Source organism: Mustela nigripes, chromosome 5 (assembly GCF_022355385.1).
Source record: "Mustela nigripes isolate SB6536 chromosome 5, MUSNIG.SB6536, whole genome shotgun sequence".
NCBI lineage: Eukaryota > Metazoa > Chordata > Mammalia > Carnivora > Mustelidae > Mustela > Mustela nigripes.
Genome location: NC_081561.1, coordinates 15,884,600 through 15,900,047, shown reverse-complemented (window position 1 = coordinate 15,900,047; position 15,448 = coordinate 15,884,600). Strand labels below are relative to the sequence as shown.

Below are 15,448 nucleotides of genomic sequence, written 5' to 3'. Positions count from 1 at the left end.
CCCATAAATCAGCCACCTCAAGCAAGAGTGACTTGGACGTCTTTGGGATATCCTGTCCAAATAAATCACTTAAAAAGCTCCCACAGAGGACCAAGGGTTCATGAAGCTGTTTGTTTGTTTGTTTTAATTGTGGGAAAATATATGTAACATAGAATTTACTGTTATTTTTAAGGATTTTATTTATTTATTTTGAGAGAGAGCGAGCACGCAGGAGAGCGTACAAGTGGGAGTTGGGAGGAGGGGGGGAGGCAGAGGAAGAAGCAGACTCCCGGCTGGCTGAACAGGGAGTCTGACGGGGGACTCACTCCCAGGACCCTGGGGTCATGACCTGAGCTGAAGGCAGGCGTTTCACTGACTGAACCACCCAGGCGCCCCTAAGATTTACTATTTTTAAGTACGCAGTTGACTGACATTAAGTTCATTCACCTGGATGTGCAGCTATACCACCGTCCATCTCCAGAATGCTTTTCATCTTCCCAAAGTGAAACTCTGAACTCATTGGGCAGGAACCCTCCCCACCCCCTGCCCCTCCACCTCCATCCGCCGGCCACTGCTTCCACTTCCTGTCTCTGCGGATTTTATGCTCTGAGCACCTCAGATAGGTGGGATCATGCAGTATTTGTCTTTTAATGACTGGCTTACTTCACTTAGCAAATGGCCTCCAGGTTTCGGGTATCGAGAGGGGCAATTTTTCCACATGCTGGCCAGCATGGTTATTTTCTCTTTTCATTGCTTTGTGTTCATCGTTGTTTGTGAATGGCCACCATCATGGGTGTGAGCGACCTCACCATGGCTTTGATTGGGGATGTTGAGCAGCTTTTCAAGGGTTTGTTGGCCACTCGGGTATCTTCCCCATAGGAATGTCAGTTCAAGTCCTTTGCCCATTTTTAAAATCAGGGTTTTTTGTTTTGTTTTGTTTTGTTTTGTTTTTGTGGTTGCACAGGTGTTTTCTTGATTACCTGGGTAGCACACAACTTGGAGAAGCTGAGGAACATTTATTTGGTGTCCTGTGGGGGCAGCCCATTCTGTTGGCACATACGTGACGCAGAGATGAGCACACAGAGACTTGCCAGTCTGTAGAGCTCCATCTCGTATTGAAAGATCTGCCCTTGCTGCTTCACGGTGAGGGGTGTTTAACTAAGTCACTCACTGCTTTTGGACACTGTGTGTGTGGTATGACCATCTAACTTTGTACAAAGTATTAACCTTAAAAAGAAAACTTTCAGTTACTTGTCAGCAAAAAAAGAATGACTGCTTGGGACGTGGAAGCTATAGAAATAAGCAAGTCCAACAAACAAAGAAGAAGAACGCTATTTTATGGAGAAGGAGGAAGTTGGGAGGGGTTGTGTGGAATGATCTATTGGAGAAGAACAAGGGCTCAAGGTGATGACCGTTTCTCACTGGTTGAGTTGCAGGGGTGGTCGAATTACAGGAGATGCGACGTGCATCTCTCCCTGTTTGGACGTGTAATTGAGGATTCTTTTCTGCTGATGATTCTTGTCTTGGGATCTGTAATTAACAATTTTCTTACAATTGATGCTGAGTGGTGTAGCTCCTCCTCACCAGCCTCCCCTTCTAGTCTCCCAAGTCTACGTTAATGAGGTTTCCTTTCTTAATTTCCACATAAACAGCAATATAATCTATTTGGGGGAAAAGGAGGAAGCTGAGATGATGTCTTCTCATTTCCCAGCATGATGATATTCTGGACCAGGGGTTGACAGACTCTGGCCTGTGGGCCAAATGCTACCCCCACCTGTTTTTGTAAATAAAGCTTTATTGGAACCCAGCCATGTCCATTGGGGCAGTATTGTCTGTGGCTTCTGTGGTGTGGTTATGATACAAATCATCAGGCCCACAGATCCTAAAACATTTGCTTTCTGGCCCTTTCCTGGGAAAGTTTGCGAGCCTTTGGCTTGTTGTAGACATTTAAAAGATACCCTTTAAAAAAAAATCTCTTATATAATATAACAATGTTGAAAGCTTGCTCTTCACTCTATGGTGAGCATTTTGCAAACTATAAAGCTCACATAGATACATGTAGGATAGCTTTTCAAGCTTGCCCCCAAAAATGTATCCTTTTGGCCTTCGTTATTTGGCGGGACCAGTAGCTCTGCACCCAGCACTCCCCTGTGCTGGTGCCAGAGGAGGCTGAGACGTGGCTGAGACATGGCTCTGTGCAGGGAGCCCCTGCAGAGTCATCGTCCCTAACTCTGGCCTTTCCCCGGTGCTCTTCCTGTTGATACTGAACTTGGGTGAGGTTGCTGTGATCTTGAACAGCAGTGAGAGGAGTGTGCAGCACAAAAACCTTGCTGCCTTTTACCCTAAAAATAGCATCCTGCTTCTCTTACTCCTCCCTCCAAGTCCAAGGTGCAGCTTTGCCAAGGCAGTGATTGCCAAGTTTGGAATTCTGAGATACTGTTGGTTTTGCTGATTTTGTTTCATCATCTGTTTCGCCTTTTGGCTGTGCATACGATAAATGTATGCTGACTGCTTGAAGAATTGTTGAGCTATAGGGACAGGACACTGCCTTTGAAAAGTCTACATGGCATGTTTTGGCAATTCCAGAATAGTAAACATTTACTATATTTATATATCACCTTATTACTATAGATAATACTCTTTGAGACCATTGGAAATCCTACACACACACACACACTCTCACTCACTCACTCACTCACTCACTCATACCCACCCACAGATACCCAAGAAATCATCAAGCCAGGAGCGGCATCTACCTATTTTTCTTATAAGTCATTTTGTATAATCCAAATAGGATCCCACTAGTGGGGGAACCTCCTCACATTTTCCTATAGATATCATACTTACCTAAAAGCAAAATAGAGTTCTTGCCCCATTTCATAGACTCTTACTGCCTCAACTGAGATGTGTCAATGAAGTGATAGGCATTGGTCGCGATAGTGCTGATACATTGAACACTTGGTAGTTCTTTTCCTTAACTTTGTGAGAAGGAAAGTTGACCTCTCTTCCCCCCAGCCCACTGCCCCATAATCCAATCATCATTCTTTCTCTTCCTGATCTGGCACTCTAACCTCCAGTGATTTTAATTACTCTCCTTGGGAACCATTCTCCAGACGCCATCTCCCTCCTCAGTGATCAGCTTTGCTGTTGAGGTTGGCTCTCTTGGGATGGTCTCTCTGTAGATGACCTTCTTTAGTCAGCATGAGGGCCGTATTTTTTTTTTAATTTTGATATTTGTGTATTTTTACTCCCTAAGAGCAATTTTCCACTAAATGTTTGGTATGTATATGCCATTATCTTTCCAGTTTGAAGACAAGTTTTGCAATTCAGACCCTGCCCTTTGAAGTCCTGGTGACTTCTCAGAACAACTTGGCTTCCTTCATGCTTTCAGTAGCAGGCTTCTTCTTCACGGTCCAGTGAGAATTCATTCATTTCTGCATATTTTGAATGTCTGCCGTAGAGGCCAGACCCTGGGCCAGGGGTTGGGAAGACAGAAATAAATGATGTAATTTCCAACCTCTCCAAGCTGGGCCACAACGGGGGAGCACATCCCACAAAAATGTATAACAGAAAACGGGAAGTGTTCTTTGTAGAGGGATGTACGACTTGGCGATATTAAGCCTGGGGAACTTGTAAACTTCCTTGAATCTTTGATTTGAGTTTGATGGTGGATAAACGGATCGGATGAGAAACACATAAATATTATTACCTTTTTTTTTTTTTTTTTTTTTTAACTCTGAGATAATAGATGGAAACACGGAATGAAATAAAATGCCCGTATCGTAACCAAGGGCCCCCAGCCAGGCTGGTGCTCTTGCATCATTATTGTTCTGGCACATTCTTGGCGTGTGGGTCATTAACATTGAGTCGAGGTCAGACGAGCGCGCGCTCCATCTGCCACGCTTTGATAAGTCAAGTAAAATGCTGATGGAGATCATTTGAGATCGTCTCTGAGCCGTTGATTGCATGCTTGCGGTTCGTAATCAGAATGATGCAAAGTAATTGTTAGACCAACTTGCCAAGGCTACATTTTGTGTCGTTGCGACTGTCAGCACTTTGGGGCTGCTGTTCTGCGCGGAGAATGCTTGCCTGGCACCTGTTGGACGACTGACGCCGTGCTCGCCGCACAATAGCCTGGATGACTCTTCTGGGTCCTTGCTTGCCGCCTCCATACAGCCACTTGGAAAAGGAGCATCGGCGTATTGGGTGAGAGCGAGTGCTCTGTTTTGTGTGGTCGACAGAATGCGGCGTATCGCAGCTTTCTTGTAAAAATCCCCACGTGTGGTGGGTGTTTTGCCTTCTCGCTGCGTCAGTGACTGGTTATGGGACCTCGGGTAGCTTGCGTGTCCTGAGCCTTGTTTTCCTCCTCTGAACAATGGGGCTAAGAGAACTTATTTTGCAGAGCGTTTGGGAAGATCAGAGATGACAGGTGCCATCTTGTCGGCACGAAATAGCCACTTGGAACATGCTAGAAGCTAATGGGAAGGCGTCCAGTGTGGTTAGCCAGGATGATACCACACGATTATACAATGAGAAGTCAACAATTTCCAAAGTCGGTAGTCCAAAAATATATCGTAAGTGTGGAATGTATGGTGTCAGCCCAGTTTTCCTGGCTAGGTCGTACTTGCCAGAGGCACACCAGCGGACAGGGATGTTAGAATGCACAGTTGTCTGTGGCTCTGCAGGTCTGCTATACAGAATGCATACTGGGCCATCCCATGTACACCATCAAAAGATAGGAAGGACCTTTCTAAAGCAAAGTTAAGGAGGTGTATCGTTTAGCCTTGACTACATAGAAGAGATGTTGCCTAGCACACAACATGGCCCAACCATCTGGTTCTTTCTCATTGTGGAAAAAGCATTGACCATAAGAGAGTTAAGCAAAGCAAAATCTCCCTTCCTTGAAGAAGTTCACTGTCCGATCTAGGGACAGCCCACCGGCTCCTGAATCATACCATCAAAGGAGATCTGGGAGGAGTAGCTCAGTCTGTATTCTGTGGAACAAAGTCGCTGGTGTGAGTTGCTGAAATGTCTCTCTGATTCTATCCAGTGCTAAATTCTAACATCTGTGTTCTTACCTCCTAACATCGACTCTTCCACGTGGTCAAAATAGAACAGTAGAAATCTCTTCCAAGAGCATGACTCCTTCACAGACTGTCACTTCCCCCCCAAAATTGCATCAGCTTGGAAGAGGGATAAAGTCTTAGAGAATTTTTGTTGGAAGGTAGCACGCAAAGGGGCCATCGCCTGTCCATTCGTGGTTTCACAAATCAAACTGTTAACGTTTCTCTCCTTTGTTCCTCCACTTTGGGTGCCTCCGAGATTTTCTAGCTGGTAGTGGATTTGGCATTTTTCTGATGCCAACATTCAGTCCTGCCTTTCTCGGCTGCTCCCTCCCCGTCCCCCACCTCCTGCCTGCTTGTCCAAGCGATGTCGACCATACTTAGGGTGCCTCATAACTGGGGGAGGCATTAGTCCCACACTCTTTGCAGATCATGGGGATACATTCACTCCCTCAGCCTCCCCTCAAAAGTGGTATTTTCCTGACATGTTGCTAGTCAGTCACATTTCGAGGCATGGCACGATTTTCTCAATCGAGGACAAGGATATGTCGTGCAACTGAAGCAAAACTGTATCGCATATGTTTTACCAAATCAACCATTCCCTTCGAGGAGGAAACTAGATTAGAAATACTGAGTCTGTACAAACGTTCCACCTCTTGATGTTTTCTAAATATGGTAAATCCTGATTTTTTTTTTTTTAGGTTTTTTAAAGTTTACGTAATGCGATTATAATTTTGAAGGTTAGTCAAGACTCTGCGGTTTTCAGTTTACCTTTGTATCATTAAGTCACTTCACCGTGATCACGCTGAGAACAGGACACTCCCGTGATGTCACACTTGGGATTTCATAGCTGGACCGTTGGCATCTTTGTCTACCCTCAGCCAGAGGCTTTAAAGCATTGTCCTCTTCCAATATATTGGAAACTCACCGAATATTGTCATTGGCGATGTTCCCTGTGGTGTTTAGTGCCGGTTTGTAATCTCAGGGACACCCACACAAACCCAAACAGTTTTTTGTTGTTGAGATTTCTGAAATTTATCACAGTTTGCTTTGCTCGATCTTGACAGAAATGTAAGAGAAAAAAGAACCGTGTGCTACCATGTGTAGTCATCTCTCGTAAACGTGGGGGCATGTCGGTAGACTCTGTACATTCAAAAACTGTTTATCTAATGGTTCGTTCTTTGAATGGAGGAGTCCAGCATTAGGATAGAGGAGCACCTCGCCGGCTCAATGAGGAGAGCAGGCGACTCTTGACCTTGGAGTTGTGAGTTCAAACCCCATGCTGGGTGTGGAGAGTACTTAAAAAAAAATCTTAAAAAAAAAAAAAAAAAAGAATGATGCTGGGGATGGATTTATTGCTATTAAAAGAGATTTGTAATATAATAAGGAAAATATCATCAGCTGCAAAACAGCACGAGTGCTGTCATAATATGTTAGGAATAAATTACAGGTATGTGTATAATTTTATTTATGTAAGTGTTTGTGTAATAAACTCTGTGTACCTGACTGTAGGAGAGATCCTGAAGCCACATAAGCGAGATGTTCATAGTGATTATTAGTGGGGCCTACTGACTTATTTTCTTTGTTTTTTTCCCTCAAGTGTGTTCTCTAATTACTCACAGTAAATGTTTTGTGCTGCTCTCATTCGACGACTCTAATTTTGCGAGCTTGGGGCACAAGCAAGGGCAATACAGGTACTCACATTCTGGCAAGTTACAAAAATCTCTCTGTGTCTTCCGGATTGATGCAGACCTAGAAAGGCCTCGTGCCAAATGGCCCGAAAGCGGTTTCTTTCCCCCAGTCTCTCCCACAGGCCAAACGCTGCCCTGAGAACAAGGAACGGGCTAGGAAGTGGGCACTCGTATTGCCACGGGGGAGAGCATTTTGAGAGTTTATACAACGTGAGTCCCACAGCTGATGTGCACCTGAGCTGAGAGGCAGGCTCGGGTCTGACTCTGAAATTAGCTGTTCTCATCTTGCCGGTTCTTGCCGTAGACATCTTGCTGCCGTTAGGATGAAAAGGTTAATGTATGTGAGCGGATTCTGAAGTGTTGCTTTAAAAAGAAGGTGCTCAGAGCTTGTACCAGAGCTTGTACTCAGAGCGTGTACCTTCTTTTGCTCCTGCAAGTGTTTTCAGTGAGACTCTGAGCTTCTCAGGAGGCAGAACCACATGCTCTGAGTTGCCCTGCCAAGCCCCAGGCCTGTGGGACAGTCTAGTGGGCAGGCTGGTCTCTGGGACTTGGGGGGGGTGCACCTTGCAGAATCCCGGGTCTGGGAACTTGCAGCCCGTGGACATCCCAAGGAGGAGACTGTCCCCGCTGCCTGAGGGGCCACAGCACTCCCTTCCCTGTAGGGCAAGCCGTGGTCTTCTTGGAGCCCGCAGACTTCATCCCGAAGGCTCTGGGGTCTTGAACGATTTGCCAGTCCGGGAGCAGCTCTGCCTCACATCCCCTCCTAAACCTGCCAAGGCGTCTTTAAAACAGTCTCTGGAAGTTTCTAAAAACTTGGATCTTGAGCCGAGTTCCTTCTGTGATGTAGATTACACAATCTGTTGCTGTCACCCCCTTATCTCTCTTTGTCTTTCAGGCTTCCGCTTCCAACATTCACATCAGCTCGGTTCTTTCCCACACTTGATCCCAAACACTGTGGCTTCCTCACGGGATTACTCAGTCGGGCGTCTCTCTGCCAACTCCATATTCCCCCCGAGCCGTGTTACAGACCCCTTTGGGGTGACTGGCTTCAGTGGCGGGGGGGATGTGCAGCGGGGGGGGGGTGCCGTTTTGGGGAGGGGAAGGTGTGTGGGGAGAGGGCCCAGGGCAGTCATGGGGTACGCTGGTCACTTATTAAGACATCCTCAGTTAGCCCCACAGTGGGGCTGCAGACATAGTTTAAAAGACCCACTTGATAAATGAGTTTCCAGGCACGACCCTCAGCCCCCGTTCTGTCGTGAGGTTATCGTTTCGTGATAAAGGAGTCGCTCACAGGCTTACTTCCTACATATTAAATGTTCAAAGCTCTGTTTTCAAAATTCGTGCAGCGAGTGCCCCGTCCATCCGGCATCAGGGTTTCACCTACTAAATATCAAAGCGACAGGATTTCATGTTATTTATTTAAAATCTCTTTCTCTTCCAGTTTTCCAAAGAAATTAGTCCTTTTTCTGGGTGAAACGAAACCAGTTTGCTGTTTTCCTAGGGTGAGTGATCCTTTAACCCTTTTATCTATTTTGGAGATGACTTTATCTTTTATATGTATTTTGTTTTGCATAAAATATATTTTATATATTTTCCCATCAAAATTGTATCCGGTTCTCATGATGCTCCAAGAAAAGGGCTTGCTAGCATCCATTTCCCACTTGGCACCAAAGCGTTCTTTCCACTTCTCATATCTCTTCCATCCAGAAAGAACGGTTTCACTCCTGTATTTTTCGGCCATTTCTTTTTGCTGTAACACGTTTTGCCTCTTAGGAATTATTACCATTGTTGCGCTTACCTTGTCCGGCTTACAGGGAGGAGGAGAGAGGGAGGTTTCTCTTTTTCTCAATGACTGATGCATAGAAATACTGTGGGCGAGGAGAAGCCATCCGTTTTGTTCATGTGACACGCTGTCTCGTGAATATCACGACGGAGAGTAATAAGATGTGAACGTGAGATGGGACTTTAGAGCCCATCTGGCAAAGCCCTTCTGTACAGCTGGGGCAACTGAGGCCCAGAGGACCTCCCACCCCCCATCTAGGGACCTCTCGGACAGCAGCAGAGCTGGGATGTTGAGAAGTGCTCTGACTTCGGGACGCATGGTGGTCTCCCCTTGCTTTCCCCGCCACCGCCCCGACCCACCCTGCATAGATCTGTCTTTCAAATCCCCTTTATTCCTGAGGTTACAGAGCTGTAGGTGGTTAGACCGAATAACATCCTTCCAAGACATGCATCAGGAGGGATGCTGTTTAACTCATTAACTTTGCAGTAATCGTGCTTGGCTACTACCAAGTGGGTGGAGGGGACAAATCCAGAACACTTCTGTTACAGACCTTCTCCCACAGGGTGTATTTTTCCTTGGTGCTTCCCAAACCTCTGCATTTGCAAAGTTCTGTGTCGTGCCTGGGCGGGGGTGGTGCACTGCTTTGCAGCTAGAAAGTGCGGTGCACCTGCAGGGTCTGGCCAGCTGCAGACCCGTACCGCCCCCTCCCCTGAGCCGGACTGTATGCTCCTGCAGAGAAGCACCTACAGGCTTCCCTAGCCGGCAGCATAGATTTGACCCACAGTCTCTGAGGCTTACGGAGAAACATTTCTTCATTAAAAAAAAAATAAAAAAGAAAAAATTTGTACTGTTTTTCACGTGAGAGTGCAGTTGTGGTATATGATGGAGGGAGGGGTGAGACTCTGATCGTCCACTGGAATCCTAGTAGGCGAGCTTATCTGCGGCTTTTTCAAGGATGCCTATGCCGGAGCGGGCTCTGGGTCGTGTTCATGTAGTCTGGTGAGCTAAGTGCACTCATTTCCACATTTCATCTCACCTGGGGACGGTCTAAGTATAGTCTTGAGAGCCTGTGTCTGTTATTTTATCCCACTTGTCAACTTAATCATCGTAGCTTAACGAATGGGGGCTTCTCTTCTGCCCGAACTGGGATCATTATTAAGGAACTTGATGGCTTCTTAGCGGGGTGCAGAGATAGTCGGCTTTCTGCCATTGTCCAGAATGAGATTTGGAACATGGATTGCTAATTCACTGGCCATCGAATGCTTCCTTCTCTCATCCTGATCATCCTGTCCTGAACTGCGTGATGTGCGTGAATGTGCGTCCATCAGAGGTCTCCACTTTGGGGTTTCCATTTCTTCCTCTTATCCAAGAAGAGCCCAACGACAGGTTTATCCCCAGAGCACACCGGAGTATGATAGTGGGACGTGAGCTCTCCTGCTCTCTGGAGAACCTCAGGGCCTCCACGGAACCAACTGATGGATGGAGACTAAAAGAAAGGACAGTTTAGGGCCCCCACAAAGTGGGGAGGGGACACATCCCATGCCTGCTCTGTACTCATCATTTAGTAAAGAAGAAGCTCGCTGGAGAGGCCTGAAGCTAGAGAGAGAAAGTTGGGCCCCCTGAATGCATGCCTGCCACTTGGGAGAGAGAAAGTTGGGGCCCCCTGAATGCATGCCTGCCACTTGGGGGCCTCTTTGGTTCCCTCTGGGGTGATAAGTGGTTGAAGGTGACAGTTGGGAGTCACCAAATCATTACCCCCAAAATACCCCGGGCTGTTTGCTTTTACCACTTGCAGGAAATGAAACAAAACATAAAAAGCCGCTCCTAGGCTGGTCGGCACGCTCTGGGCTCCTACCGTGGAGGCCCACACGCCCCACGTAGGTTCGCCTCATAGAACCTGCGGGGCTGGGCTCCATTCCATGGTTTGCAGGAGGCTGGACCCTGGAACAAGCCCACTGTTGTGCTCGATGGTATCCCTTTAAGGGAAATCTGGGAAAACGCTCCTGCCAGTGATGTGATTTTCTTTGCTAGAGGCCAAGTCACAATGGCAGTCCTGGTTCCATAGCAACATGTCTGCGGCCAGAAAAAATATAATGACTGTGGCAGCCCGTATATCTCGGGCAGGAGGAGCCAGCCCACATGCCCCTTTCCATTGCCCAAATCAAATCATTGAACTTGGCCCTGGCCGGCCTTAGCCCTCTTTCAGAGAGCGAGGATATCGTAATTGCTATGAACTGTCCCCACCGTGAACAGTTACTCCCTGTCCCCACGTCCAGCTCGGGACTTAACAAGGGAGAAGACGATGTCTGTAGTAGAATTCTGCAAGCCCCATCATGCCAGCAGAGCTTCGTAGGGGGAATGTCAGTGGAGAGTCTGGGCCTCTCATCGGCCCTGTAGCAAAGCAGCACCATCAGGATGGCACCGTGGGTAGAGCGTGTCCTGGGCATCACAGTCAGCAGCTTCTGGCTGGAAAGTGGACAGCCACATGGACCCGTGGGGGATCTCGGGAAACAGAGGACCCATTCTGCTACTTGGAGTTAGGACACATGTCCCAGCATAGAATGTAATGCCAAGCACAGAAGGACTGCACAAAGACATGTGGTACACAGGGCTTCTGTTCTAGAAGCTTCTACCAGAGGTGTGGTCTCTGATTCCAGTTTCTCCGGCATGTGTAGGTGGGGTTTTTAACGTGTCTCTGATGTTGTCCTATCTCTACACTCCTCCATGAAACCATTGTGATCACTTCTGAATTCAACAGATGCTATTCTCGCCCTGAACTCTAGGAGCATCTTTAAAAATCTCTACCATGTATCTGACATGCGTCTGGTGTTTCCTTTTTTTGATACATATTGCTTTAGGGGGTCTGAGCAGACTTTCTAGATGAAGGTAAGGCATTCAAGGTCAGGGACCATTTATCTTATTTGTTGGCATTTTTTTTTGTTGTTTTAATTTCCCTGATGTTCAGAATTGAGTCCTGTAGATAGTAACCAGGTCATTAATATTTCTCCCCAATAACGTTAGAGTCCCATCCTGTCTCCTAAGGAAATTGTGAAGCTAGTGTGTAAATATATTGAGAACGCTTTTAAATTCTTCGAAGATAAATCGAGCAATTCTTTTTCTAGCATGGTTTAAAAAAAAAAAAGACTGTAGATATGAAATCAAAAGCTAAGAATGTCTGAAGATTTCACATGTCTCCATCTTCTCCTTGTGGCTCCTGACCGTGACCTGTGGGCTCTAGGGTTCGACGCTGGCACTGAAATCTTCCTGTTCCTCATCCCATGCCCCGATTCTTGTGGCTTCTGTTGAATTTGCCTTTTTATACCATTCGGGCCACACTTCTCAGTCACACCCCTAGCAGTGTCTTTGGAGCTACTAAGTAAAAGATTTGAAAGATTTTTCATTAAGGTTGACAGGTTTGATAGATTAGGATAGTGGTTCCTAATTTAGTTTTGAGGTCTGTTGAGGGAGGGAAGGTTTTGATCGTATAAAAACTTTTATCTTAATCATCAGAGTTCTCTTGCCTTCCCAAGTAGTTCTGAGACAGCCGAGAACGAAGACAAGCATAATAAGGCAGATGGAAGCCGAAATGCACGTATGCGGCTGCTAACAGTGAGCTGAGTTAGAAGCTGCGTCTTGGGTTGAGAGCCCAAAATGGGCTTCCCGCTCCCTCGTCCCTTGTCTGGGTCTGGAACAGCCCACCTGCAGGGACATTTGGAGTCTGTGGGCCACTGTCTGTGTGAAGAGAGAAGGAAAACACACTCAACATTTTAAGACTACTCAGTGGGAGACTCAAGGTTGGGGGTAAGGGGAGGGAAAATTCTCAGCATGGATAACAGAAGTGGGGGGGGGGGGGTGTTCCCTCTGGCTCTGCTCACGCCTCTCCCCATTCGACTCGCTACTCGGGCAAATGATCCCCAGCCTCACTCCAGACATCTTACCCGCTGTGTTTTCTCCATAGCTCTTTGGTTGATAAACTGGCTTACTGGGTTTGTTGTTTGTCCCTTTTATTAGAATGTTAGCTCAGTGAAAGCAAGAACCTCATCAGTATCCTTGACTTTCATATCCCAGCACTTAACGCTGTGCCCAGTGCGTAGGAAGCATTTGATACCTATTTGTTAAATGATGGCCTGTTGTTTTATGCCTCTTCTCACACGCCTTTAAGGGCCTGGATGTCCTTGTGCTCTCTCCTGTCTGGAAAATACCTACTCGTACCATAAGACTAGGCTGAGCTCTGATGTTCCCAGCAGAGCCTTTCCTGGGTTCCCTTCTTCCAAGGGGAAGTAGCACCTTCTTGTTTGTAACTTACTTGCTTGTATATTCATCACCCTGACTGGATTGTAAACTCCTGGGGATCTGGACAACCTCTTGTTCTTGTTCATCCTTGTTTCTCTGATATCTGCCATGTAGTAGGTGCTCAGTAAATAATAATATTAGCGTTCAGAGTACCGACAGCATGGCAGGAACTGTATCTTAGTGCTGTATCTTAGTACTTAACTGTATCTTTGTACTTAAAACTACTTTCTAAGTTCTTTACGAATGTTCCCTTGTATGATTCTCATAACCAATTTACAAGACAGATTTTTAACTCCTGCTTTCAGGGAAGAAAACCCAGGGCATAAAGAGATGAAGTGACTACCTGATGCTCTTATGGCAGGTCTGATTCCATTAGTGTTATTCTCAGCTGACTCTCAGAGAATGAGTTTATCAATGGATGAATGAATCAGAATCCCAGAATCCCAGATCTGTCTCATTTAATAGGGCCACCGCCATTGGGATCAACAAAATAAGTGAGTAAGAACTGATCAGCAAGCAACCTGGTGATGAGCCATGGTTAAAATAGGATATTGAGGCCACGGCTCAAGTAAATCCATACATGAATCCCTAAAGTCTTACTGTAGCTCTTGAGCTTAATTCCTAATTATCCATGCCGGCATAGTGCTTTCGGTTAATGAAAATCAACAATTATCATTATATTGGGGGTATTATTTCCTAATGTGAGGGAGAATATGAAGTCATCCGTTAGGAGTTAAACCATTGCTGTGCATGAAGCTCACTCCTGAATTTGGGGGAAATGGTGGATGGGGGGGGGGGGGCCCTAAAAGTGGGGGGGGGAAGGGGGGGGGGGGGGGGGGGGTGGGGGGTGGGGGGGGAAATGGTGTGAGGGGCATGTGAGTTGGGAGTTGAAGAGGAGATCCCCAAAAGGATAAACCAAGGTCACTGTATATGAAAGACTCCAGCCTAGTTGCAAGGACAGGGCATGATTACAACCCAGTTAAGGAAATGTAAAGAAATAAAGAGCAGCAAATAGAACTATCACAAAGCATTAGTACCTGTGATTATTTGCCAGATGGTAACATTAGAGAAAATGAAAGCTGTTGTATCAGTCAGGGTAGGATGGGGTTATGCTGCGTGAAGAGTCAACCCAACACTCTCACGAGTGAGAAGTTTAGTTCTCACTCATAGGGTGTCTGCGGTGGATCTCGTGAGTCTCCAGGATGTCCTCCAGGCATAGCTCTGTGACACAGGCTGCTCTGATCTTGGTGCCCTGTCGTCTGGGGGTCTCCTTCATGATCGCAGGGCAAGAGGGAAAGACTGGAGAATTGCACCAGCATTGAAATGCTTCAGAGCTTTGCCCTGGAAGGGACACGAGCCACCTGCTCTGTCCTAGACGTGGCATCCGCCTTTTATATAGCTCATAACATTCCAGCCCTCTCATTCGTTTTTGGGTCTTTCTCCCGCCTAGCATATGGTGGGTGCTCAGTGAATGCTGGTTAGGTGGAAGAATGAGAACATACCATATTGCCTGATGGTTTTTACCGCAGTATGGTCACCGCAGCCTCAGAAGCCCGGACTTGGTCAAAGACGTTTACTGCAAAGAGCATGAACAAAGGCAACTGCGTAGCTAGCATTAATTAGCTATGGTGAGTGGGACATCATAAAGACATGGTGAGGCGACAACCAAATCCGTTGGTGGTTGAACTCACACTTCAGTCCCGTCTCTTGGCCACATCCCTATCTAGCGGTCCACAGTGAGATTCGCAGTGTGTTGTCTGGTGTCAGCCTGCCTTTTAGAAAAGGCTTCTTCCTGAATGAGATACAGATCACTATCCTTATTTAAAAATTAAGAAACTTAATTAAGGAGAGGTTAATCAGTTCGGAATGCTTCCATGATTGCCACCCGGGTGTCTTTGACCGCACCGCACCATCTCTCCCCTGTTTTAGGCTCACTTCTTCACCCGCAGTTTCACATCCTGGGGTCCTGGTGGGTGGGCAGCATCTAGCTCCAGATCAGCGGGGCAGGAGCTGGGGGAGGACTGGTTTAGACAGGAGCAAAACATGTGCTGAGCAAAGCATAAGCTGCTGAAGATGAAAAACAAATTGGAAACTGTATGTGTGATTCAGTACAGAGTGAGTGGAGAGTTTATAGAAAGGAAGTGGAAAATTGCCTTGGAAGGGTAGGCTGGGGTCATACCACTGTGTCAAACCAAAAAATGGGTCTCTCAACCACATCTTGCTACATAATCATTTGTCAAGAGAAACCAGAGTACAACGGGGGACCCATGATCACGGCCACTAACAAATCCTAGAAAATGGTGCTTCTTTGTTTGTGGTTTGGGGTGGAGGTGGTGGAGAGGGAGGGAGCTGAGCCCTCTAACGGTCACTCTTCAAACATGAACACAGGGTCCTAAACCAGGGGTTGCTGGTCACTAGAGATGTTGCAGCAAGCCGGTGACATGACCGACCATGTAACCATGTAACCGGTGAGGTTAGCTTTGCCACTGTGTTCATGATGTATGAGAGGGCGGGGAGAAAACCGGACACGAGCACCCCGTGAGGGGTGAGGAGGTTATTCCAAGCATGAGGAGATGAGATTTGAAAAGCTCATGTGGGAGCATGATGAAGAGGCAGATGTGGGAGACAATTCAAAGAAA

The 15,448-nt window shown here is 46.7% G+C and overlaps 1 protein-coding gene across 6 annotated transcripts in view; it reads left to right on the top strand.

Moving 5' to 3' along the window:
• ATXN1 (ataxin 1) overlaps positions 1-15,448 on the top strand; it is a 401,017-nt gene that overhangs the window by 202,621 nt on the left and 182,948 nt on the right. Inside the window, exon 5 of one of the 6 annotated variants that reach the window (XM_059399498.1) lies at positions 8,175-8,235. The exons of the other annotated variants lie outside the window; for them this stretch is intronic. The gene's annotated coding sequence lies outside the window, so the exon portion shown is untranslated. The remainder of the gene's footprint in view (positions 1-8,174; positions 8,236-15,448) is intronic. 6 annotated transcript variants of the gene reach the window in all.